Genomic DNA, 27,087 nt, shown 5'->3' on the forward strand with positions numbered 1-27,087 from the left:
AAATTTAAAAGACTTCCTTGTGGTTTACATAACAAGTGATGTTAGTTCTTTGGTGAAAATGTTGCATAGATGATGTTTTACAGACCATTTTCAAGTCGCTTTCTGAGCGTCTCTTCAGGATGCGCCGTTTTTTGGGCTGTCTTACTTACGTGGCTCACTTTCGACAGCGTCTTCTACCCGTCATCTTCGTTGTAGCGGTGCAGCGTGCGAGGACGGGAGTGAAAGAAGTGTCAAAAGATGGAGCAAACTGTTTTAAAGACATTTAGACTTTACTTCAATCAATAACGGAGCAGCATCTCCTCATCTGTGGCTCACTAGTGCAACAACGACGGAAATGTGCCCCGTGAAAAACCGTCCGACCGGAACTCTCTAATAACTAAAGTTCCGTGGGTGAATTACGTAAAGCCGCTACACCGGTATGTTTTAGTGCTTTGATAGCTAGTCTGCTGACAGATATAATAACTTTACACTACTTTATATTAGAAATGGCAACAGCGGAAGATGAATGGCACATAAGAAGGAAGAGAAAAAGAAAAAAACTTATCGTCGAGGGTGTCTCTACGGACTACAATGGCGGAAGCGCGCACATTTTCAGGACTTATGCAGATCCCAAACACACATCAGCAGGTACCAGAAGGTAAGAAAAGTTGGTTTAACATAATGTGAATATGTGCCATTTTTCAGGTCTTTATACACAAACCATAATAATACTTGTATGTTTAATGCGCCGACAATCCATCAAGCGGTTCGGCTTCATAGCTTACCAAAGTCGTACTAAAAACATTTTGACAGATTTTTGAGCGCCGTGTGTAATGTTCTATATTCTCAATGGAACATTTGAAGTTTTGGTGTTGTTTACTGGCATAATCTTGCCGTCTACACATATCTCTTATGTATGACAGCCATCTACTGGTCACACTTATTACACTATGTACCAAATAAAATAGTTTCGAGGTTGGTAAGCAGAATTATGCCATACATAAGCGCACTGTCGATTTTTGAGAAAATGAAAGGATTTTAAGCGCGCCTTATAGTCCGAAAAATACGGTAAAAACATGCTTTGGCTATAACTGTAGCATTTACAGTAAACTCGAAATGGAAAAGGGAGCAAGGCCTCATGCAAGCACTTCAATGTAATCATCAATATCAAGGCGAAAATACACATTACCAGAAACAAGCGCATGCATTTTCACCGACAGGCCATCAAACACTCGTCCACTCAATTAAAGGTTAACGGTCACAAAATACATTCGCTGGACCAGTCGGCAATGGGCCTCCCCCACTCGCTTCTCCCCAACCTCCCAGCATGTTGCTCATTTAATCAGCACCTTCCCTTTATCAGCTGTCATCTCTTCCTCTAAATGGCCATTGACTATACTTACAGAGCTTATGTTCTTTGTTCGTCTTTACCACACGTGTCTGCCAATCCAAGCATGTGTATGACTACATCCAAACAATAGATATTTTTCTATTTTTATCATTTTTTTCAGAAATATCTGTTCTCCTCTAAGTGTGACTGCAGCAGTTCCAATAATGACCTCTACTCTGTGGTTGCCCACATCTCCAGGCACTCTCCTACGCTCATGCATGGCTGTTGAATTGTTCTTATGCCTTAATTCATCCAACTCTCCATCACATGGTTAGATTCAAGCTGGGGGCCATGGTGGAAGATCTACTCTTCAACAAGCCTCTGGCACTGCTTTAACAAAAGTAACAAAACGCACTACTTTTGTAGAAATACCCGCAAAATATCCGCTTCAATTTATGCAATTTAGTGAATGAAAGGGATCTTAAGCCAAATAGCTGGGATCAGACCCAGGCACATAGCGTATGCAAACAACTACAAAGCCCACACAGACAAGCCATGCCTCATTAATCTATCACGGCATCAGGCATCCCTTCCTCCCTCTTAGCTCCTCCAAAAAGCATTTGCTAGCGCCTCCGATTTATAGTTGCCCTCCTCACACTCAGATGTGATGAGATTATATACAGTGAGCAATTATTAGCCAAATGGGGAAAAAAGATGAGAACATAGATTTGAGCTCCCCTGGAACATTCCCTGTTAGTTCTTGCTGTCCTGCCATAGGTTTACAAAGAGCAGGGAAACGCATTAATGCTCTGGGCAACTGCGGCGTAATTATGACTAACGAAATGCAGACTTTTATAGCCAAACATGGGCCTAATTGTAATTTGTGTTCATTATGTCACAAAAGAGAAAGCCGCACTCTGTTGCATTGGCATAACCATTATAAAGATGCAGAATCAAGGTCACCTCGGCAGATTATCGCAGCCTGTAAATGAGTTCAATTAAACAAGATGCTAATGACTGTCAGCTAATGACCAAGTCCCACAATTTACAGCTCAGTTACGGCAGAGCAAAACCCAACCTGCAACATTTAAACTTGAGCGTAACGCTGCTTTGTCAATGGTTTCTAATTTATTATACAATTACTAAAAACAAAATAAAGATGCTGTCATGACAGCTTTGGATTTGTGTTTATTTTCCTCTGCTTTGCCAGCCCTGTTCCTCTGGACAACTGAACCACCTTTCATCGATAGTGGCTATGCTACTGACACATGCATTGTTTTTTTGTGCACACCCTAGCTGCACTAATTTTTGTGCTATATAAATGATTTTTATAGCTGCATGCTGTCTCTTGTCTCTGGGATCAATTTGTAAGCAACGCAGTCACCTCGAGACATCTACAAGAGAGTGTGGAGAGAAATCCAGTGTGTTTTTCCCACTCCTATTTGCTTTTTGTTTTATAGTATTTAACATTATTTTATTTCTTTTTCTGGCCCAATTAGAAAATGGTAACCCTTGAACAAAGTGGGCAAACATGTTTTTAATGACTGACTGCACATATGCTTCAAAGCCTCAACATGCTAAACACATTGTGTAAAAATATTAGATATGTAAGTAAGCATATTGCTAAAGCGCTTTTCACAAATAAAATCACAAAGCGCTGTACAAAAAATAGGTGAAGTGAAACAATTCAATTAAAACAACAGGGTCAAAATCATAAAAAGGATACAAACTGGATTAAAATTGATAGTTAAAAGTTGCATTAACTAAAGAGTCTGTAATCTATAGCCTGGAATGCCAGGTCTACACGGGTTTTAAAACAAGTTTTGTGGATCTTTAGAAGACATGGAGAAAGGTTAGGATTAAATATGGTCCGATTCTTCCTACTCCCTTTCAGACATGTTGACATGGTGTAAATGTAACCATATTTGTCCGTAATCCAATTTATGAAGCACGTCCAACACAAATAAACCTTGACCAATAATTAAATCAGTGCAAAGAGCTCTTCAATATTCAGACCCTGCAAGAATTTGCAATTGAGCCACTTCATTCAAACTGACCAAATTTAAGAAAATAAAGTTGCACAGTCTATCAACTTTGTTCAATTACCGCAATGTCCCCGTAGACTGTGGTCAATCATCACTTTTGTCAATCAAACTTTTGGATCCCTCCTGTTATTGTTACATTGACACTGCAGACCATACTTTTATTTTTGCTAGTCTTGGTTTTAGAGCAACAAACTCAACGGTATATAACACTACTTCTCCGGTTTAAAAGCCTGTAAAATATTTGGACTATAATGACAACACTTTTTTATATTAACGAGAAAATTGAGGAACCACCAATAACAAAGATATGATGGTGATAAACAACATTTTGGTAATTTTTTTAAAATTAATTTACTGTCAAGTAAATGGGGCTTCCCGGTGGCAGAGGGGTTAGTGCGTCTGCCTCACAATATGAAGGTCCTGAGTAGTCTGGAGTTCAATATACGGGCTCGGGATATTTCTGTGTGGAGTTTGCATGTTCTCCCCGTGAATGCGTGGGTTCCCTCTGGGTACTCCGGCTTCCTCCCACCTCCAAAGACATGCACCTGGGGATAGGCCCCTCCCACCTCTAAAGACATGTACCTGGGGATAGGCCCCTCCCACCTCCAAAGACATGCACCTGGGGATAGGTTGATTGGCAACACTAAATTGGCCCTAGTGTGTGAATGTGAGTGTGAATGTTGTCTGTGTTGGCCCTGTGATGAGATGGCGACTTGTCCAGGGTGTAACCTGCCTTCCGCCCAATTGTAGCCGAGATAGGCACCAGCGCCCCCCGCGACCCCAAAGGAAATAAGCGGTAGAAAATGGCTGGATGGATGGACTGTCAATTATGAATTTCAAGAAGGGATCTCATCATCAGCTGGAGATGACACATGAGGGTCATAAGCCTGTGCCTGCTCACCGCAAGCCAGCACGGCCCCTTCTGCTCGCCGTTATTTCCACCAAGCTATTTAACGAGCCGTCATCTTAAATGTTGAATGTCTGACCTGGGCAGTGATGTCAAGGAAATCTCAGCAGCAACTGGGGGACAAAGCGGCCAAGAAGAGACAACAAAACAAAGTTTGCTTGCATCTTCTGTGAGGCCATGAAAAAAAAAAAAAAAAATCTCACACTGAAAACTGACGTCAAAAATAAACTCCAATAACATTATATAAATGCACCCGGTCACAACATTAGGTACACCTGCTCACTCGCTGGTTGATTCAGAGCTGCATAAAAAAAGTTATTTATCAACATGTATGTGACTGCATGTCGGTGTTATCTACTTGCCAAGATTATATGAAAATAATATTTTATCCCACATTTTTGTTGATTTGCATAGTCTGTAGTTAACCCCCCTTCTGGCTAGAAACTCAACTTAAATGCTTCCGCCTCTCACTGACGTCACAACTTAGCAATCAGCAAAACCCAGGGAACAGAGGCCCTGCTTAAACGCATTAACCGTTTGATTTGATACAACGGCATTGTATAAATGGACTATCCAACGAGACAAAATTGATCGTAAATATTTTTTTTGTTTGATATACAGTACAGGCCAAAAGTTTGGACTCACATTCTCATTCACAAGACAACTGATGGTCCCAACCCCAATGATGAAGCAATAAATTCCACTAATCAACCCTGATAAGGAACACCTGTGAAATGAAAACCATTTCAGGTGACTACCTTTTGAATCTCATTGAGAGAATGCCAAGAGTGTGCAAAGCAGTAATCAGAGCAAATGGTGGCTAATTTGAAGAAACTAGAATATATTTTTGTTGAGTACATAACTCCACATGTGTTTATTCACAGTTTCGATGCCTTCAGTGAAAATCTACAATGTAAATAGTCATGAAAATAAAGATAATACATAACGGCGTGGCGCAGTTGGGAGAGTGGCCGTGCCAGCAACCTGAGGGTTCCTGGTTCAATCCCCACCTTCTACCAACCTCGTCACGCCTGTTGTGTCCTTGATGGTTCGTGGTTAGGGCCTTGCATGGCAGCTCCCTCCATCTGTGTGTAAATGTGTGTGTGTATGGGTGAATGTGGAAATAGTGTCAAAGCGCTTTGAGTACCTTCAAGGTAGAAAAGCGCTATAGAAGTATAACCCATTTAAATGAGAAGGGGTGTCCAAACGTTTGGCCTGTACTATATGTAACTAAGCAAGTTGCTAACAGCTGAGCCCCTTTTAAAATGGGTCTATTTATTTGTAGTTCTTATATTATGTTTCTAAAAATGTTGTATTGACTCGCTTTGGTGGCGGTATGATATGGTTATAATAACAGACGGATTAATTCATGTGGAAAGTGTGTCTGAAATCAAACAAGGACATGACATATACTATTCTAATAAATATTTAAAGAAATTACATTTTGTAACAGCACAAATACCACCTAAAAATCAGTCAAACTCAAATGAACCACAATCGATGTACCGGTTTTGTTAAGAGTAGTGCAAATGTTAAAGTACATGAAATTGTCTTCTGAAATGTTTATGGGTTGAGCCGCACCGGAGAAAAAAAAGAGACGGAGACTGAAGTTTGCAGAGGCAATGCTGAAATACTACCGCTAGTCTGATCATTAGCAGTGGAAGCACAAAATATAGCAGCAATTGTCTGCTGACCAGCAATAATAGATTTTATATTTTTCTCGTCAGGAACAGCATGTACGCGCGGACACTGTATGAGCAAAATCTTTTTCTTCACCGCCAACAGGTTTGCTTATTTTATTAAAGCATGTCTTCATAACGTTAAGACACCATCGACATGAGTGAGCACAACATGGAGCAGTGGAAACATGGGTTTATTTATTATCAAGTTCCCATCTAGTTGTTGAAACTAAATCCCCAGTGACTGGCTAATTGTTTTCGTAGCAGCTAAGCTAGCATGTCGTGAAACCTGCGATACTGTGTACACGTGATACCGGGCCAGAATGTAATCATCTGTTCCTATACCGTAAGCGATTTAGCGCTATGCAACCTTACTCTCATTTTGAGTTCTTCCCCGTGTTATTATCTTGTGTCCTTGTCGCTCCAAACTGAACACTTCCGTTCTCGCGTTGACGAGCTGTGTGTCTCTTCATTCCTTGTTCCCCTGCGTCCCGGACTGCCTCTTAGATCTCGACCTCCCACTAGGACATGGACCTCCTACGCTCCCGACTTACTGCTTGTTTCACGGATCTATGAGCCTGCCCTGCCCCCCTTTTGCTCAACATTTACGGTAACACTCAGTTAATTCATACACATAGTCGCACACACTATACACTCTCTTGGATTTTGTCACATTCCCCGTTGTTTTGTTTATTATATACATATATATACATAATAAATCATAGAGTTAAATAGGCAGCACAGTGGAACAGGGGGTAGTGCATGTTCCTCACAATACGAAGGTCCTGAGTAGACCTGAGTTCAATCCCAGGCTCAGGATCTTTCTGTGTGGAGTTTGCATCTTCTCCCCATGTCTGCGTGGGTTCCCTCTGGGTACTCCAGCTTCCTTCGACCGCCAAAATCATGCACCTGGGGATAGGTTGACTGGCAACTGTGAATGTGAGTGTGAATGTTGCCTGTGTTGGCCCTGTGATGAGGTGGTGACTTGTCCAGGGTTTACCCCTCCTTCTCCCCCCAAAAGGAACAAGCGGTAGAAAATGGATGGATGGATAGTTAAATACTACGCCCCCTTAGGTCTACTCTTCCTGTATGTAACATTTCTAGCTAAAAGTTAATGTTTTGGGTGGCTATTACGGCGTTCAAGGTAGCAAGTTGAGGTACTACTGTAATGCCATTAATTTGAAGAAATTGACACTGCCTGTGCCTCCAAAATGTAGTTGTACGGTCTGTGCCCTCTGTATTCCCTCTCTTGGTTAGTTATTGAGGCCAAAAGCAGGTCAGCAGCCTCCCAGGACCAGTAAACTCAGCAATATCATAGGCCAAGCTCCCACAGTGTCATTGCCACAGCCCACGGTGATGTTGGCACACTTCCGATGCCAAATTTCCAACTGGATCCTGACAAGGACAAAAAAAAAGGTTTCCATCTCATCCGCTGGGGCCGGAGCCCCACGCCATGGTTGAACAGGAAGAATAAATCATGCTAGTATGACTGGGAATGTGTGGAGCCAGAAAGCCTCAAGGAACAACAGAGTGGCTTCAGAGCTTCTTTCATATGAACAGACTGCCAGCCTCATGGCTGGGGGAGCTGAGCCCTTCGAAACGCAGGCTGTTGTGAGAGAAACACTGAATTATGCATCCAAGAAGGGAGGGGAGAGGCTGCTTGGTCCAATACCACCCCCTCCTCTTTTACCATTCACTGACATAAGCACAGCGAGATGGAAGTTTCTTAGGTCAATTTTGCACACATAGGATTGATACACTGTCAGGCGTTTTTCTTTTCTTTTCTGCACCATTTCACTAAATTGGGGGTTGAGGAGGAGATTCCTCCTCTCCACCCTCTTACCCGACAAGGGGCAGGTTGAGGTACATCCTGTCGCCTCTAGCGAAGACATGTACTCAATGACACATTAATGACACATTTGGGCCTGTGAAATCCGCCGGGGGAGGGGGTCCATAAAGGTCTGCTGCATCGATTTTAGAGATGAGTCTTTTGCTATGCCTCCAATGAGCAATGAGGTCAGAAGGTTATGCTTTAAAAAATAATCAATTCCTTATTAAAACGTATTCTCCTTTGGAAAGGGGTAAAATGGCATTTAAATGAAGACTAAATACATTCACCTTTGTCAGATATGATTATGAATAATGACTTGTTTCCCTCCTGTTGTTCTGGAGGAATTTCAGAGGTGCACTCTTTGTCTCATTAAATGCTCCTGCAATGTTACTCCTCCTCCTCCTCCTCCTCATTTGAACTTATTGCTCCATGTTCTCTTGACAGTTCATTGACAGGATGTTGCTTCTATTTCTGGTTATTGCCGTGGGCTATACATTCTGCATAATGTACATGTACAGCTGAAACCCACATATGCAACACCTGCCATCTTTACACACTAAAACATTACTTTCTGTAACAAGTTGTTTTTTTTAAACTTATTTATGGGCTACAAATGTTGATTATATTTGTATAAAACAAACAATTGTGAGTAATGTCGTGCCTCTGCTAAAATAATAAATAGCCTATATTTAAAGCTAGAACTTTGGTTCTAGCTTGGTATGCAACAGCAGAGTGTCATGTAAGCAGCAACCATATTGGACATTTCTGGTTGATTTCCATCATTCCAAAAAACAGGAAATCATAGTAAGTTGCGAAATAACACAAAAAGGTCCATGGCACAATGACTATTTTCTAGGGGTGTAACGGTACACAAAAATTTCGGTTCGGTACGTACCTCGTTTTAAAGGTCACGGTTCGGTTCATTTTCGGTACAGTAAGAAAACAACAAAATATAAATGTTTTGGTTATTTACCAAATTTGTAAACAAAGGCTTTATCCTTTTAACATTGGGAACATTATAATAATTCTACCCACGTTAATCCACATTAAACTGCCTCAAGTTGTTGCTTTGATTAAATAAAATGACAAAACCTTTCTTCTACATATAAAAAGTGCAACATTAAACAGTTTCAAGTCAACTCATCATGCTTAATTTATTACAGCATTTGGAAAGTCTGTAGTTGACTTTTATTATACACACCCACACACACACCCACACATGCACACACAAGCACAGCAAAATGAGCTAAAGTAACGCTAAAAGCTAATTAGCCTTCACCTCAACTATTAGCTGAGCTGCAGTTTAAGTTTCTAGAAGGTCAACGTGCTCATAGTGATGTTTGAAATAGTTGTGACTGGGAAGTGTTTTTTATCATTTGGGGAGTGTACGATGTCCTCTGCTCACCTGCTAAACACATATCTGCTCATCTCGACGCCGGAGCACTAACTCCATGCTTTCTGAATACGCACTGCTGATTGGCTGTTACATCGCTCTAAATACGCACTGCTGATTGGCTTTCTAGGTAACCAATCAGGTGGTTGTGTGGGCGGGACAATGCTGGGTGCTCACTGATCAGACAGAGGCAGAAAGCAGAGCAGCTTGCTAAGACTTTAGTTTACAAACTCGTTCAATACACCCTCGTACCGAACCGAAACGGTTCAATACAAATACACGTACCGTTACACCCCAACTATTTTCGGTATCCATTTGGGTTATGTTGACAACCGCTTAATTTTTTCTTTTAATTCATGATGTCCTTAAAATGTTGCTGCGACTTTCAAAAACATCACCTGAGGTTGTCTGGGGTTCACAGAAGTTAAATAGATGAGGTAATTCATGCATCATCTTACGAGCCAAAACATGGTCCTGCCTTCAAAGTAGAGCAGAGTGTCCCAATGTGTCCTCCACACTCTCTCCCTCGCGCTCTCTGCCTCAGACAAACGGAAAGAAGTCACACATAAGCAGGCCAAGGATAGATGGACAATTGCGACATGAGCCACAAGCTGGTTATTCCATCGAAACTCCACCCCCAAACACCACTTTTGGAGTGTTGTTCTGTGGGAGACACTGAAATCCCCACCTAAGTTGCCCTATAACTGTAAAGACAATAAATACATCAAATAAAAGTCTAAATTCACACAACTCGTATGCTGGTTTAAAAGCCAAGGTGTAAAAATTATATTTTAAGACGTGTTTTAAAAGTCATTAAAGAAGGAGCTGTCTGAATAGCAAGTTTTGGAGCAACAGCAAAATGCACAATCCCCTGTGGATTTTAACCACGTCTTTGAGGCGGCAAGAAGAAATTGATCAGCTGACCTCGGAGACCTTGTGGGACTTTAGTTAAATCTTTTATCTGACACGCAGTACAGTCCAAAAGTTTGGACACACCTCATTTCAATGCATTTTTTTTTATTTTCATGACTATTTACATTGTAGATTGTCACTGAAGGCATCATAATTATGACAGCTGAAGTGAAAAACATTTCAGGTGACCAACTCTTGAAGATCATCGAGAAAATCCCAAGAGTGTGGAAAGCGGCAATCAGAGCAAAGGGTGGCTATTTTGAAGAAACTAAATAACACGTTTTCAGTTATTTCACCTTTTTTTGTGAAGTACATAACTTCACACGTTCATTCATAGTTTGGATGCCTTCAGTGACAATCTACAAAGTAAAAACATATTGAATGAGAAGGTGTGTCCAAACTTTTGGAATGTACTGTATATTTTGACACTTATCCATTAAGAGAATAACAAACAATAAAATTTAAACATGAATTCTAGAATAAACTGGGAGCCAGTGACGGGATGCTAAAATAGGGGTAATGTGCTCATGTTTTTTGGTGCCAGTTTAAAAGGTGAGCAGCAGCATTTTGGACAAGCCGCAATCATGCGTTTGAGAACTGGTTCATACCAGCAAACAGGTAGTTGCAAGTAGACCAAATGTGACGGAAATAGAAACATAGTTTACACGCTCAAAGCTGTTAAGATAAAACCGATCTCATTTTTGCAAAAAAGCCTTAAATGGTAAAAAACGGATCAAACAGAGTTCATTTGCCGTTCCAATTTAAAATCATAATCGAACCTAAAACCAAGATTTGTGACTGTGGGTTTAAGATAAGGCATCAGGCGGTCCAGGTCAGGCATGATCCTTCTGGTTTAGTTTTGAGTTAAATAAAACTACTTCTGTGTTGTTCTCAGATTTTATTTTTTATTTATTTTTTTCTTCACGGGGCTTCACGGTGGCAGAGGGGTTAGTGCGTCTGCCTCACAATACAAAGGTCCTGCAGTCCTGGGTTCAAATCCAGGCTCGGGATCTTTCTGTGTGGAGTTTGCATGTTCTCCCCGTGAATGCGTGGGTTCCCTCCGGGTACTCCGGCTTCCTCCCACTTCCAAAGACATGCACCTGGGGATAGGTTGATTGGCAACACTAAGTTGGCCCTAGTGTGTGAATGTGAGTGTGAATGTTGTCTGTCTATCTGTGTTGGCCCTGCGATGAGGTGGCGACTTGTCCAGGGTGTACCCCGCCTTCCGCCCGATTGTAGCTGAGATAGGCGCCAGCGCCCCCCGTGACCCCGAAAGGGAATAAGCGGTAGAAAATGGATGGATTTATTTTTTTCCCCCAAGATGGCGCTGCTGTAGTGGCTGCTGTAGGCAGGAGCTCTGCGCTCTTGTGTCTTCCTTTTGTTTCCCTCTTATTTTCATGTGTTATTATATTTTCTTGCCTTTTGGTCCGAGACCCTTTGGGACTGTGTGACAAGGGGAAGGACTTTCGTGACCTGTGGTGCTTTTTTGGTGGACTTCTGGATCTGCCTCCCGGGAGCCTTTTGGCCATGGAGACCAGCTGCTGGGTGTCTGCCACACCGAAGTCGGTTTGGAGGGACTGGAGGAGATGCGGATGAGGGGACAGGGCTGCGGAGCTAGCACTGAGCGCTGGGACGGAGAGGCTTCGCGGTGTCTTGGCTGGGTGAGCAGGTGTCGGACACCTCAGTCACCTTGGACGTATCCTCGCTCATCCATGCGGACTGGACACTGGCCGAGAGTGGATTCGGCTCTCTTGATTACTTTGTTGGGTCTGCTCCTGTCTCTGGCCATACTCCCTCCCCCCCAGCGGACGATGGCGTGGAACACCGCAGAGGCCACCACAGTGTATATGTTTCTTTTACTTTTTATTCATAGCTGTATGTAGAAGTGTCTCTGGTTGTATCTGCTGCTTTAATGTCTAATGTCCTCTGTGTTCTTTGATGTTTGAGGTTTCCCTCTTACACACATGGAAGAGGGATGTGTTCTATGGCTATGAGTTGTTTTTTTCCCTTGGCCTTAGTCTGCACCCCCTCTCCAGGGCCCAGGAAAAGACCGATTTTTTTTAAATTTTATTTTAATTGTGTTTTTTTTTTTTTTTTATGAATATGATGCATGTGCAGGATGTACACTGAAAATAAGACTGGTCCAAGGATCGAGCTCAGAGGGACACTGTTGGTCAAGGAAGCACAGGCTGAAACAGAATAATCAATTTGGATCTTAAATAATCTCTATGTCAGATATGACCTGAGCCATTCAAGGGTGTGCCTCTTAAACCCACACATTATTCTAAGAGACAGAGCTGTGAGATCTAGTGTGTCAATTGCAGCAGTTGGATCTAAAAGAATCAAAATGGCAGAATTTAGAAAATCAGAGGATATTAAAAGGTTGTTAAAAACCTTTAAAAGTGCAGATTCAGTGCTATGAAAGGCTTTAAAAACGACTGAACAACATCAAGAGTTGCATGCAAGTCAAGACAAGACTAATTTTAAAAGCAAAGCTTTCTCTAAAATCTTTGAAATAAAAAATAAGCTTTGAATTTGGTTTAAAATTTGATAAAATGGGAAACCTAAGTTGTATTTCCTTAACAGAGGTTATAAAACAGCTTGCTTGAAATAATTTGGGACAGTTCCTAAATCAACCTTGCTGTTAATTAATTTCTGGACGTGGGGGGCGATGACATCCCCGTCGTCTTGCAACTAACGAGGTGGCATTGAGTCCGTGGGACATGTTGCAAGTTTGAGCAGTGATATGATTTTGTTGAGCGAGGACAGAGACAAAGGCTCAAACTGCTTGAAGGTTAATGAACAGGTGACAAAAATAGAAGGCTCAAAATATGAGGGAGCAGAATGATCCTATAGCTTTGACAAAAAAATTAATAAATAAATAAAAAGACTAAAATCAAATGTCGACTGCAGAGGACACTGGTTCTCCAGAATATACATACCAAGACTAATAGTAAAAGGAGAAGTCCAGCTCCCTGGTCCTCAGCTTTCTGGAAATGTGGTCCTTAAAAGCCTACTGAAACCCACAACTACCCACCACGCAGTCTGATAGTTTATATATCAATGATGAAATATTAACATTTCAACATATGCCAATACGGCCTTTTTAGTTAACTAAATTGCAATTTTAAATTTCCCGGGAGTTTCTTCTTGAAAACGTCGCATAATGATGTGTACACGTGACGTCACGGACTGTTACGAAATATGAGCGCTGCACACACACAACAGCTAAAAGTCATCTGCTTTAACCGCATAATTCCACAGTATTTTGGAGATCTGTGTTGCTGAATCTTTTCCAATTTGTTCAATTAATATTGGAGAAGTCAAAGTAGAAAGATGGAGTTAGGAAGCTTTAGCCTTTAACCACACAAACACACGGTGATTCCTTGTTTAAAATTCCCGGAGGTGAAACTTTACTATGGATCAGAGCGGTCAAGCGAACATGGATCCCGACCGAATGTCAACCAGCAGGTTTCGGTGAGAAAATTGTGGTAAAGTGTCGCTTCTTACCGGAGATCAGCTGAGTTTGTGCCGTCCATAAAGCTGCCGTCGACTTCCCTGAGACACCGGCGTCAAGACACCCATGGACACACACCTCCGACTATCAGGTACTGTTAAACTCACTAAAACAATAGCAACACAATAGAAAGATAAGGGATTTCCCAGAATTATCCTAGTAAATGTGTCTAAAAACATCTGAATCTGTCCCAATGCAATCGAGGTTTTATTTTTGTAGTCCGTCGCTATCAATATCCATCCATTTTCTACCGCTTGATCCCTTTCGGGGTCGCGGGGGGCGCTGGCGCCTATCTCAGCTACAATCAGGCGGGAGGCAGGGTACACCCTGGACAAGTCGCCACCTCCTCAGACACAAATCTTTCATCCTCGCTCAAATTAATGGGGAAATTGTCGTTTTCTTGGTCCGAATAGCTCTTTTTGTTGGAGGCTCCCATTAAAAACAATGTGAGGAGCCATCAACGGGTGACGTCATCGTCTGCGACTTCCGGTAAAGACAGGGCTTTTCTGTTAGCGACCAAAGTTGCGAACTTTATCGTGGATGTTCTCTACTAAATCCTTTCAGCAAAAATATGGCAATATCGCGAAATGATCAAGTATGACACATAGAATGGACCTGCTATCACAGTTTAAATAAGAACATCTCATTTCAGTAGGCCTTTAAAACAATGTAGTTGAATATCCTTGCTTTAAACCCTTTGACAGACTGTGGATTCAATCATAAAATGATCAATTAATCCAGCCAGCATCCATGTGTACATGCCCGTGCAATAATATGTAAGATAGTATTTATTCCAGATACTGTAATATATTTTCATGGTTATAGTACTTGCAAACAGTGACAAGAAGTCATATTTGCAGATACAAACATCTAAATGAGTGCATAAATATAAATGGCATGCTCCAGGCTTAAAACATGAATATATGACCACCTCGGGCTATTGATCTTTCCCTCTTTCTTCCCCCACTTGGAGCGCAGATGCATGGATCAAATATGAAGCTCTTTAAAGCGTAGCAAAATAATGATTTTAATATGTTGAGCGTACAAACAGCCTGTTGCATCTTTAGTGGAACTACTACAGAGTATTTGTACAGCCGACTCAGCTGACTCCAAATTTGCAGTATTGCTTAACCCTAGCAGATGGGTGATATGACTCGAGTGGAAATATAGATATCTTTGAGGAATTAACTCCAAAAAGATCCTTATATTTGGTGAGTTTGACTAAAACTTTTGGGTTGCAGAATCACAAAGTAAAGTTGGTCTCATCACCTTTTGCGGCAAAACAAAATATCCAGTCGCACATGTTTAGAGGTGCAACAATTACTCAATTCTATCGAATAATTCGGTAAGAATAACGCTTTGATTTATATTCTGTTGCTTTGGTTTATCGTTTGAGTGTAACTCATAAAAAAAATAAAAATAAAATCCGGACCGTGGGAAGTGCCACAAATATTAGAAATATGTGGACATAGTTACCGCACAGACGCGGCAACATAGCGCACGAGTGGTGGTGTGTGGATGCAGAGGGTTTTTTTGGGGGTGTTGCTTGAACGCACATGTTTAAAGAGCAAGATGTGGGGTGTGAGTTGGGCGGGAGCAGAAGATGGGGCTGTTGACTGTCCGATCCTTGGTTATAGAAGTTAGCTCGTGTGACGTGTAACGTCAACTCGCTGGGGGAAAATAGCCTGAGCTGGCTTCCCTTCGAGGCACAGCAAGGGCTCTGAACACTACATTCTGGACGCTACATTCCAGATATTAGATGACAGTATCACCTTCAGTTACTTGTTGCAGGAGGCCGAGTCTGCATTCATTTAGCACCGAAATGAGGCACAGTCTGGTTACTACAGTTTACATCTTTATGAAAACAGGTTTAGGTACACATCCCTACTTTCAAATGCCACATATTCTCTTTTATATCAGAACATAGCAACCTCTTTTCTCTTTCATCCACTGACTTGCAACATCTTTACCACTTCACGTTGTTGAAAATGACTCATAATACAATATACATTTTTAATGTGCAGTATAATTAAATATTGAAAGGTTCCATGCCCCTTCTTTATTCTGAGACTGGAAAAAAAACAAGACTCAATAATGAATGAAAGAAAGGTTTGCTAAAAAAAGAGAACCAGCGTTGTGCGACTAAGCAGAGGGCTGACAGAAAAGGTGATGGAGAGTGGAGGTGGAAAAAGTTACTGATTATCAATATCCTGAATAAAGGCTTGAGACTTTTTGTAAGTGAGTAGAAAGTGGTCAAAACATGTCCACATGTTGTCTTGGTCCATATGTACACACAATGTAGCAGGCAGCTCAGTAAACTGTTCAGTCACGCACAGCAAACGGAATCTGTTCTGTCTCAGTCACAAAGGCAAACAATACACACGCACACACACACAACCTCTGTGAATATATACTTGTCACGATAAAAGCACATTAATAGCTCAAAAAGTATTTTGTCACAGAAAATCTTAAATTTACACAGCAAAGCTTATAATAAAAATGAAGCAACCAAGGCTTCTGTCAGGGTGCCACCTAGTGGCATAAAATTAAACATTTAATATTGATGTTGAGGAAACTACTCACAAATGTAGGGATGCTTGACAGCAAAATACTCATTGCATTGGGATTTGCACACAAAGTAATTATCATAGATGTGCATTCATTTATTGGTTCCTTTTATAACCATTACCCTGTTTAGGGTCCCAGCAAAGTTGGAAACAATTCTAGTTGAATTTGGGCAAGGGGCATGCTGCACCCTGGACTAGTTGTCAGTCAATCACAAGAACATGGATACATACTGTATGTTCAATTCAAAATAATTGCATTTAAAGTCCACAAAAAGAGATGTTCAAAATGCACATTGAAACATTTTCCTAATGACTATCAACCAAACACTGCAAATACATATTTCAAGCAGGATTACTGCCTTATATAATTTTGGTAGGTCTAAGAAAGTGTTGCAAATTTTGCACAAAAAAAATCTGATTTTGTAAAAAGAGAAAAAAATATGCTACATACATGATTAGTCAAAACAGTTAAGTAATGCCACTTTAAACGGTCCTTTTTATGCAAAACCAACTATTAACCTAATGGTACTTGCTTATGTTTATTTGGGATCTGCACAAGTCCTGAAAATTTGAAATCAAACCGTAGAGGCATTGCAGAGATATTTACAAAAAATTAGCCTTTCTCCCTACTTTCTCCAAACGTTCCATTTGGAATGTGTCTGTCCTGTGATGTTTTTCTGACCTGTATCTCTATATATGGTAAAGGCTTTTACCCATAGGTCTTTGTGTGGATCCGCCTTCTTATCGCATAAACATTTGTAGTCCAAACGGGTTACGACCAACGTATGACACAGAGACCGAAAATGCCCTGTTGGTTGTTTTAACCAGCACAAGTCACTACACAAACATTCAGCCTAATCTGCCTTACTTTTACCTTTTATAATTCGAGGTACTGTGTCTTCAACTTGGAATAAGTCACTCAGAGTGTGTACAAAGAAGAGTCCTGCTTCTCACAACATTTCACAAAAAGATGGATTTTCCGAAAAACTACTTTTATTGGTGTGCTCGGGGCCTACTAGTTATGGCACTGGGGGAGACAATGAAAGAGTAAGTAATAATAAATTAGAAATGTGTGAGTGACACGTTAGCAATGTTAGCTCATGTTGTGTAGCTAACTTAGCCTTCTAATGTAAGACAATGGCATTCCCGTCCTATGGCAAAATAAACAATGAGTTTCGTAAAAATTAAGAGTTAAATGGATCAGTGCCTACTGTGTTTAATAACAACCCGTTAATACATTCACAATATCGCGCTTAGCTTGGCTTAATGCAGGCGGCTTGACCACTCATTGTTTGCAAGCGTTCAAAGCAGCAGCAGTGAAAGCACTAACATGATATAACGAAGTGAATTATATTTATATAGCGCTTTTTCTCTAGCGCTTTACATAGTGAAACCCAATATCTAACTTTTACATTTAAACCAGTGTGGGTGGCACTGAAAGCAGGTGGGTAAAGTGTCTTGCCCAAGGTCACAGCGGCAGTGACTAGGATGGCGGAAGCGGGGATCGAACCTGCAACCCTCAAGTTGCTGGCACGGCCGCTCTACCAACCGAGCTATACCGCCCCCACATTTCTATAGAATAGAAATGTCCTGATCTAGAAGCTCTGCTGCCACCTGTGTTCTTTTTTTTTTGCAGTGCCTGGTTTCTGGGTCATGAGGCTGAGCCACCTGCGTGCACACCTGATATTCATTTTCTCCTGACTACTTATTCTCTCCAGTCCAATCATTTTGCAGATTCTTAAAGATTCACCTTTCCAGTCATGCTCATCTCCTCTACTTTGGCTCCACTCACGCTTCTAGATTCCTAGGCTGTGGCTCCGTCCCGGCGTTGCAGTGTAGTGTTGACGGTTACCTCTCCACACATTGTGTGCACTTTGTTTCTCGACACCTTGTTTGCATCCTTCGTTATTCACCTTCACTTCTTTTAAGTGCGCTTTTTGTTATTTTTCTTTTTTTTGCTCTGCGTTGGGGTCTCACTACGGCTAAGCCGATTGTGACAAGAAAATCATTTTGCAGTTAGTATACAGGTGGATATGTCCAGGAACTTTGAAGAGATACAGACTCTGTAGATGTTTAAACTTTGTGTATAGTTACAGACCTGCAGCCTCAATTATCTGGGATGATGTGGTGTAAAGTCACTTCAAACAGATGGCTGTTGCCTGCCATCAATGTCAAAATTGTACAGTAAAATCAGAAAAAGTAAAGAACATCTGTGCCAGGCGGGGGCGAATGCTGACTCAGCGTGAGGGTGTGTGGAGAAGGTTTAATTTGCATCTAACAACGCCGTCTCTTAAAACGAACTGTTTTGAAAGGGAGTAAAAATATGGCTTACAAATAGGTGTGTAAAACAAAATCCATGCCAATATTTCACCATCATTACACTCATGTATACTAAAAAAAAAGTGTTTTAAAAATAGAAAAAAATAAAAAAAAGTTGACCTCTTCAAATGGGAACCGTCCTTTTTTTTGACAAGTTAGTCTATAGTTCACAATAATTATGAAAGGCCTGATGACGGATGTAATTTTATAAACATAAATTCCAAACGAATAAATTTGATCAAAAGTCCTATAAAGCTCATAAAAAAACATTCAAAGACATCCATTAAATGTTTTCACTTTACTGTAAATAACCATACACTGGGGGTAGATCACTGTACAATACAGCACAACCATGTTGAAGAATTAAAAGTATAGGATCCATTTAACACCTTTTACTTCACCTAAACACCAGCAAGGTTTGTTTATTCTCATTAGCATTAATAAAGTCATGCTTAAGTTCATACGCCCAACAGACATACAAGATGTTACAAGGCTCATTAGCGTGCCAGCGGGTTATTGATCTAATGAGGGCATGTAAACATATTAATCAGAGGGAGACAGCAGAGCATCAGAATTACAAATGCTGAAGCTGAGTTTCACGTAGATTCCTTCCCTTAAAAACATCTCAGGAGCAAACAACATTGGCCGCTCCTTTCTCTGCAGCTTGGCCACACCAAGATCCACTGGATTTCTAACTTCCAAGCAAATGTCACATGTATCTAATTTGTTCTGTTCAGCATATGAATTATAGAAAACTACCAAACATGACCTAATATATTCGACCATACACAGTGAACAAGTACCATACCGCCAGCAGAAATAATTAAAAAAAACGAAACTCAGTTGACAGTAAAAAGTCGTTGACGCAATTGTTGGATATGAATTCAAACCATAACCAAACATGCATCAATATAGCTCTTGTCTCAAAGTAGTTGTGCTGTCATATCACATAATGACTTATTTGGAGTTTTTTGCCGTTTTCCTGAGTGTAGGGTTTTTGTTCTTGTCTTGCACTCCTATTTTGCTGGCTTTTTCTCTTTTTTTGATATTGTCCTGTTACAGTTTCATGTCTTCCTTTGAGCAATATTTCCAGAATCTACTTTGTTTTAGCAATCAAGAACATAGTTGGTTTTATCCTTTGTGGGGACGTTGTCGATTGTCATGTCATGTTCGCATTTACATTGTGGACGCTATCTTTGCTCCACATTAAGTCTTTGCTGTCGTCCAGCATTCTGTTTGTTTACTTTGTAGCCAGTTCAGTTTTAGTTTCATTCTGCATAACCTTAACTAAGCTTCAATATATTTTCTTAGGGGCCCTCACATTTTGTTTATTTTTGGTTTAAGCATTAGACACCTTTTTACCTGCACCCTGCCTCCCACTGTTTCCGACATCTACAAAGCAAAACATCTACCTGCTGCCACCTGCTGATATGGAAGAGTATTACACGGTTACTCTGCCGGGCTCTAGACAGCACCGACACTCAACACATAATTTGCACACTATAATTACTAGTTTGCAAAAAATATTTTTTACCCCAAATAAGCGAAATTAGATGATCTCCCACGGCACAGTGGTTGAAAAACACTGCTCTAACCCATATTCCAACAACACAACCTCAGTGTGTGGATTTTGAATGGTCTCCAGCTTTCATTTGGCTGTTTTTATAGTTTGTGTAGTGATGGGTGTTATAATTAAAAAGGATGAGGGGGGGGGGTCGTGTTGGCAAATGCTCTGATTGATCCACGATGGTGGATGAAAAGCTCCAGCGGGGGAAACAAGAGCATTTTGGAAACACCAGTCTGTTTAAATTACAATGAAAATACATGAGGCTTCTTGACAGCCTTAGCTTCAGTGTCAGAATTACGATGATGCCTCAACAAAGTGTTTTGTGTCACAGCGGGAGCCACCTCCACTAAAGGCAAAACTAAGCACCAACTGGGGAACAAAAAGTCCTTTCAAGATAGACTTCTAGCAAGATGATGTGTTCATGCACAGCTTTTTTAAACAGTTGCTCTACGCTGGCTGTAAGATTGAGTCTTTTGAACAGCTCTTTTACGTGAACACTAAGAACTACACTGAACAAAAATATCAACGCAACACTTGTTTTGTTCCCATTTTTCATGAGTTGAACTTAAAGATCTAAAACTTTTACTATATACACAAAATACCTATTCCTCTCAAATATTGTTAACACATTATCAGGGAGCATTTTTTCTTTGCCAAGATAATCCATCCCACCTAATAGGTGTGGCATGTCCAGATGCTGATTAAACAGCATGATTATTGCACAGCTGTGTCTTAGGCGGCCTACAAAAAAGGGTAACTTTGAAATGTGCAGTTTTATCACAGCACAATGCCACAGATGTTGCAAGTTTAGGAAGCATGCAGTTGCCATGCTGACTGCAGTAATGTCCATCAGAGCTGTTGCCCGTGAATTAAATGTTCATTTCTCCACCATAAACAGTCTCCAAATGCATTTCAGAGAATTTGGCAGTACATTTAACAGACCTCAGAACCGCAGACCACGAGTAACCACACCAGTTCTCGACCTCCACATCCAGCAGGTGCACATCCATGATACCCTGACACCAGCCACCCGGACAGCTGCCGCAACAATTGGTTTGTATAACCAAATAATTTCTGTGAAAAACTGTCTGCTCATCGTCTTCAGAGTCTCCACCTGACTGCAGTTTGTCGAAGTAACCGACAGGAGTGGGCAAATGCTCACGTCTGGCATGTTGGAGAGGTGTTCTCTTCACAGATGAATCCTGGTTTTCCCTATTCATTGCAGATGGCAGACAGCTGTGTGGCGTTGTGTGGGAAAGCGGTTTGCCGATGTCAACGTTGTGAGTCAAGTGGCCCATGGTGGGTTATGGTATGGTGTATTTCATTGAAGCCATTGTGAATGCAAGCAGATACCATGGCTAGATCCTAAACCCCATTGTTGTGTCATTCACTTGAGACTATCACCTCATGTTGCAGCTTGACAATGCAAAGTCCCATGTTGCAAGGAGCTGTACACAATTCCCTGAAGCTGAAAACATTCCAGTTCTTGCATGGCCAGCATACTCACCGGACATGACACCCATTGTGCATGTTTGGGATGCCGTGGATCGGCGTATATGACGGCGTGTTCCAGTTCCTGTCAATATCCAGCAACTTGGCACAGCCATTGAAGAAGAGTGGACCAACGTTCCACAGGCTACAATCAAAAACCTTATCAACTTTTTGCGAAGGAGCCGTGTTGCACAGCGTGAGGCAAATGGTGCTCACACATGATACTGACTGCTTTTATGGCCCCCCCCCATAGACCCCAATAAAGCTAAACTGCACATTTCAGGGTGGCCTTTTATTGTGGGAAACCTAAGGCACACCTGTGCAATAATCATGCTGTTTAATCAACATCATGATATGCCACACCTGTGAGGTGGGATGGCAAAAAAGAAGTGCTCACTAAAACAGGTTTGTGAACAATATTTGAAAGGGATAGGTATTTTGTATATAAAGTGAAAGTTTTAAGATCTTTGAGTTCAAATCATGAAAATGGGATCAAAAACAAGTGTTACGTTTATATTTTTGTCCAGTATGTCATAGAATGGTAGAAGATAGTAACTGAAAATCAGTTTTCAACCTTCACTTACAGTAGATAACATTTCAAAAAGCTCTTCGTTCTTGATCACATCTCGACACCACACACACACAAACTCCAGACAACAATGGTGAGCCGAAGCGAGCTATAGGAGTAACTGACAATTTTTCTTTACTTTAATTTAATTTTATTTGGCCTAAAATGTATATTGTGATAGCAATTGCAGCCTTTTGTGACTATATATTATATAGTCAATGTATATTGACTATATAATATCACAATATACTGTATTCTTCAACATATACGTTACTGTACAATAGAACAATTTCAGAACAGGTTTAAAGTCCTAAGGAAAGCCAAACTGTTAAATGGTTATTTGATAAGTGTAAATATACAAGTAATACAACATAATGTTAAAATTCTAGAACTAGTACTGAAGGAGGAAAATGTTTATGTAGTAGGTTTATTTCCTTACTACAAATGGTACAATAAACAGATAGATTTAGTCATTGATGCTAAATCCATCCATACATCCATCCCTTTTCTACCACTTATTCCCTTTGGGTTCGCTCTACCATGTCTAAATGACACCTAAAATACAAAGAGCAGGAAAAATTGCTGCCTTGTGTCATAGTGTGAATTAGGTAAAAAAATCAGTATTAGGCGTCGCTACTTAAAATAAAGAAAATTACATTGTACATTGTACACATACCTCAGATAAAAAAAAACATTACACATAATAGCCAGCAACATTTTGTGCTGTATATTTTCCTGATTAAAGCAGTCTAAATTTTAATCTGCTGTGTTGCCTTTTGATGTTCAGAATTCTGGTGTTCTGTAACTCAAAAGGCCTCCGCTCTGGACAGAAGCCACAATACCTTGCAGAGGTTGTTTAGCTGAAATAACTAAAGAGTGGCTATGTACTAAAAGCAAAATATATTAACTAAGACTTCAACTAACTATTACAATACAGTAGTCATCGACTATCTTAATAATTAGTCGACAGACTGGATTATGGAACAATGGCGGTAATTTAGCCTTCAGCATTGGCCTTTTGCTTACTAACAGTAAAGATGACTACTTCATTCCCAAATATTTATTCAGACTTTCACTGAGCTGCTCATTAAGCTCTTACAAAAATAAATAACTATTCAACTTTTGTCCATTTAAAGTATTTTTGAATTTTTTTTTTTGTGGGGAATGAGTTTTACAACACCCACCAGAGGTTGAATAGAGGCAACTGGACTCTTCTTGTTTGTTGAAGTTTCAGAGTTGCATCTATTCAACCTTTGTAGATTACATGACTGAAATTGTACACACTTATTTTTATACTATTTGACTCCAAATAGAATTGAATGAGATGCACATGTTCTAGATACTAAGACATGGGAAACAAATGCTTTGATAAACATTTTTTTAGTCCAAAATATAAAACTAGCACAAAATAAGGATTATATTTTTCTGAAATATAAATATTTCCTGCTTAAAAGGGGCTATTTGCAACATTTACAAAGATGTCGAGAGGCTGCGCACTTTGTAATATATTTTAGACAGTCTATCCCACCCTCTCTCAGGCTTCTCGTCTTTAATTATGTACGTAACATGCATAAAAACCGCCAACAATACTCCATATACATTTCGTGATTTGAATATTAACCATGTATTAGTGATATTGTTGTTATAAGGGCTAACGCAGACAAATTATAGCAGCACCGTGATCACAAGCTTGTGAGCCAATGTTTAATTCATCGAGTGGTCTGCTGCTTCCTGTAAGTTTATTCAAGATCATAAAGCATGAATCTCACCTGGACAGAAGAAGTCTGAGTAGGCATCAGTCACCATCTCATCGCAGGGCCACGTGGCATCTGTAAAGTATTTGAGTAGTGTTAAAGCTGCCGTAGGCTAACACAGCTCAACTAACTTTGTGGCACTTCAACAGTAGCCACAAACAAGACAATTATCAACACATGAGCATACACTCATTTATGTGCCCTAGAAAAAACGAGCAACAAAACAGTCTTATCTCAACACATGCAGGCCTTCTCTCTTTGGCATTCATTCACTCACACAAACGCACACACACGTTCGCAGACATGCCTGTCTTTCATGCCTAAATTCATGGAGGCAAATCTCTCTCATCCGCTACCAACCATTCTTTTCCTCTTCAACTCTCACAGCCACTGTTCCCCTGCTCCTCGGTCTCAACACTGCCTCTGAAATCTCCAGCCTGGCAAACACTGACCAGTTGAGCTTTGCTGCTTTCTGCACTTCCCGTCTCTAAAATTAAGCTTGTGTCATGCAAAGACTATGGATTTTCACCAGGCAATGATCACATGTTTGACAAGATGGAGGAAACTTTCCTCAACTTAAAATAATGCAAATTTAGTGTCTGGGTATTCGGTAAGACCAGGGCAATTCAACTACCGGCCTGGTGGACAAATGCCACCATACTGATCCCTGAGTTGGATTCAAAATTTGGGAGAAACATTTTTGCAACAAATTCATAAACACAGTACAGTGCTCCTGTTACATAGATCTGTGTTTTTCAACCTTTTTTGAGGCAAGGCACATTTTTTTCATTGTAAAAATACGGAGGCACACCACCAGCAGGAAACATAAAAAATTAAACTCAGACAAAAGTTGTTCTCACAAGTGATGGATATGAATTCAAAACATAACAAACCAAGCATCACTATAGCTCTTGTCTCAAAGTACTGTGACGACCTGTCACATCACGCCAAAACTTAAGTTTTTTGATGTTTCTGTGTGTAGTGTTTGATTCCATGTCTTGCGCACCTATTTTGGTGGCTTGTCCTCTTATTGGTATTTTCCTGTAGCAGTTTCATGTCTTCCTTGAACGCTATTCCCAGCACCTGCTTTCTTTTCGCAATCAAGACTATTGAAGTTGTGAAGACGCTATCCTTCTTTGTGGGGACATTGTTGATTGTCATGTACAGGATTTACTTTGTGGATGCTGTCTGCTCCACACGCTGTAAGTCTTTGCAGTCGTCCAGCATTCTGTTTTTGATTTCTTTGCAGCTAGTTCAGTTTTAGTTTCGTTTTGCATAGCCATTCCTAAGCTTCAATGCCTTTTCTTAGGGGCACTCGCCTTTTGTTTCTTTTTGGTTTAAGTGTTGGATACCTTTTTACCTACACGCTGCCTCCGGCATATTGTGATCACGACAAACCATGTTCTCGACATCGACAAAGCAATTAGCTACCTTCTGCCACCTACTGATATGGAAGAGTATTACATGGTTACTAGGCCGAGCTCTAGACAGTACAGACACTCAACAACGGAACATTTGCGGATTATAACTACTGGTTTGCAAAAAATTTTTTTAACCCAATTAGGTGAAATTACATAATCTCCCGCGGCACACCAGACAATATCTCATGGTACACTAGTGTGCCGCGGCACAGTGCATGAAAAACACTGTCAGAGGAACTTGGATCACTGTAAACACATTGGCAAGTTATTGCATTGACATTTTAAACTTGCAAACATAACACTGGTGATTTACACAAGAGAGGTGTTCCTCAATGCACCCATTTAAGCCCTCTAATTTTTAACAGTTAAAAAAATGTTTGAAATGTGATTCCTATAACAAATTATTTCTGTAGATTTACTTTAGATGCAGTCAGTAGTCATTGGTTCAACATCTTAAGTTATAGTAAGGGTGTTCTTTAAACGCCTACTGAAAACCACTACTAGCCACCACGCAGTCTGAGTTTATGTATCAATGATGAAATATTAACATCGCAACACATGCCAATACAGCCTTTTTAGTTTACTAAATTGCAATTTTAAATTTCCCGGAAGTTTTTTCTTGAAAACGTTGCGTAATGACGTGTACGCTTGACGTCACGGGCTGTTAGGAATATGAGCGCTGCGCACACACACAGCTAAAAGTTGTCAGCTTTAACAGCATAATTACACAGTATTTTGGAGATCTGTGTTGCTGAATCTTTTGCAATTTGTTCAATTAATATTGGAGAAGTCAAAGTAGAAAGACGGAGTTGAGAAGCTTTAGCCTTTAGCCACACAAACACACTGATTCATTTCAGTAGGCCTTTAAAGGCCTACTGAAATGAGATTTTCTTCTTTAAACGGGGATAGCATTCTATGTGTCATACATAGAATACTGCCATATTTTTGCTGAAAGGATTTAGTAGAGAACAGACGATAAAGTTAGCAACTTTTGGTCGCTAATAAAAAAAGCCTTGCCTGTTCCAGAAGTAGCAGACGATGTGCGCGTGACGTAGGGCTGGGCGATATATCGCAAGTTTGACTCTGTGCAATATAGAAAATGACTATATCGTAATATTGGAGTATACGTTGTCACGCAGTTGTTTTTAGCTGCGAGCATTACACTACAGGCTCTTCCCACTCCTTGTGTCTCCTTCTCACAGAGTGTAAGCGCAGGTTCTTACATACGTCACATACTTTCACGTCATATGTCAAATACGTATACACCCTCGCCCACGAGAGAGGTAGCAGCGTGGCTAACATTAGCTGTGATGCGAGCGGACTTGGAAGTGCTGATTCTCATCCCAGTTGAGTGGTATTACAAGAGAAAGAAGGTGCGAATATGGTAACAAATAGCTGTGCAACGCATCAACATTGATCCGTGATCTGTTCGGATCAATATCTTCAGTTCGGCACACACGTGATCCGCGGTCTGATTTATGAAAAAAAAAAGAAAAGTTGTTCGCACGGCGTGGTAATGGCGAGCGGAGTAACGGAGGAACTTTAACGGCCCGTACCATTTAATTAGTGTGTTTATAAATGCAGACTCCATTGTGCAAAACGAGGGTTTTAAACACATGCTGAAAGTGCGTCAGCAACATTAAGACATTCCGTCGCGCACCAACATTAATTATAAGATTGTGCCAGATTTTTATTAGCGAGAGAAGAAAAAAGTTGTGGACGAACTATCCCGAGCGTCATCTGTTGCGCTCACGACAGAAGGGTGGAGGTCCAGGGGAACTATGTGACCATAAGCGCTCATTTCATC

The 27,087-nt window shown here is 40.6% G+C and overlaps 1 long non-coding RNA gene across 1 annotated transcript in view; it reads right to left on the bottom strand.

Moving 5' to 3' along the window:
- LOC133563841 (uncharacterized) overlaps nucleotides 1-27,087 on the bottom strand; it is a 36,885-nt gene that overhangs the window by 4,276 nt on the left and 5,522 nt on the right. The window contains exon 3 of the long non-coding RNA XR_009809134.1: nucleotides 23,875-23,934. This is a non-coding gene — a long non-coding RNA (uncharacterized LOC133563841). The remainder of the gene's footprint in view (nucleotides 1-23,874; nucleotides 23,935-27,087) is intronic.

Source organism: Nerophis ophidion, linkage group LG12 (genome assembly GCF_033978795.1).
Source record: "Nerophis ophidion isolate RoL-2023_Sa linkage group LG12, RoL_Noph_v1.0, whole genome shotgun sequence".
NCBI classification, from domain to species: Eukaryota; Metazoa; Chordata; class Actinopteri; order Syngnathiformes; family Syngnathidae; genus Nerophis; species Nerophis ophidion.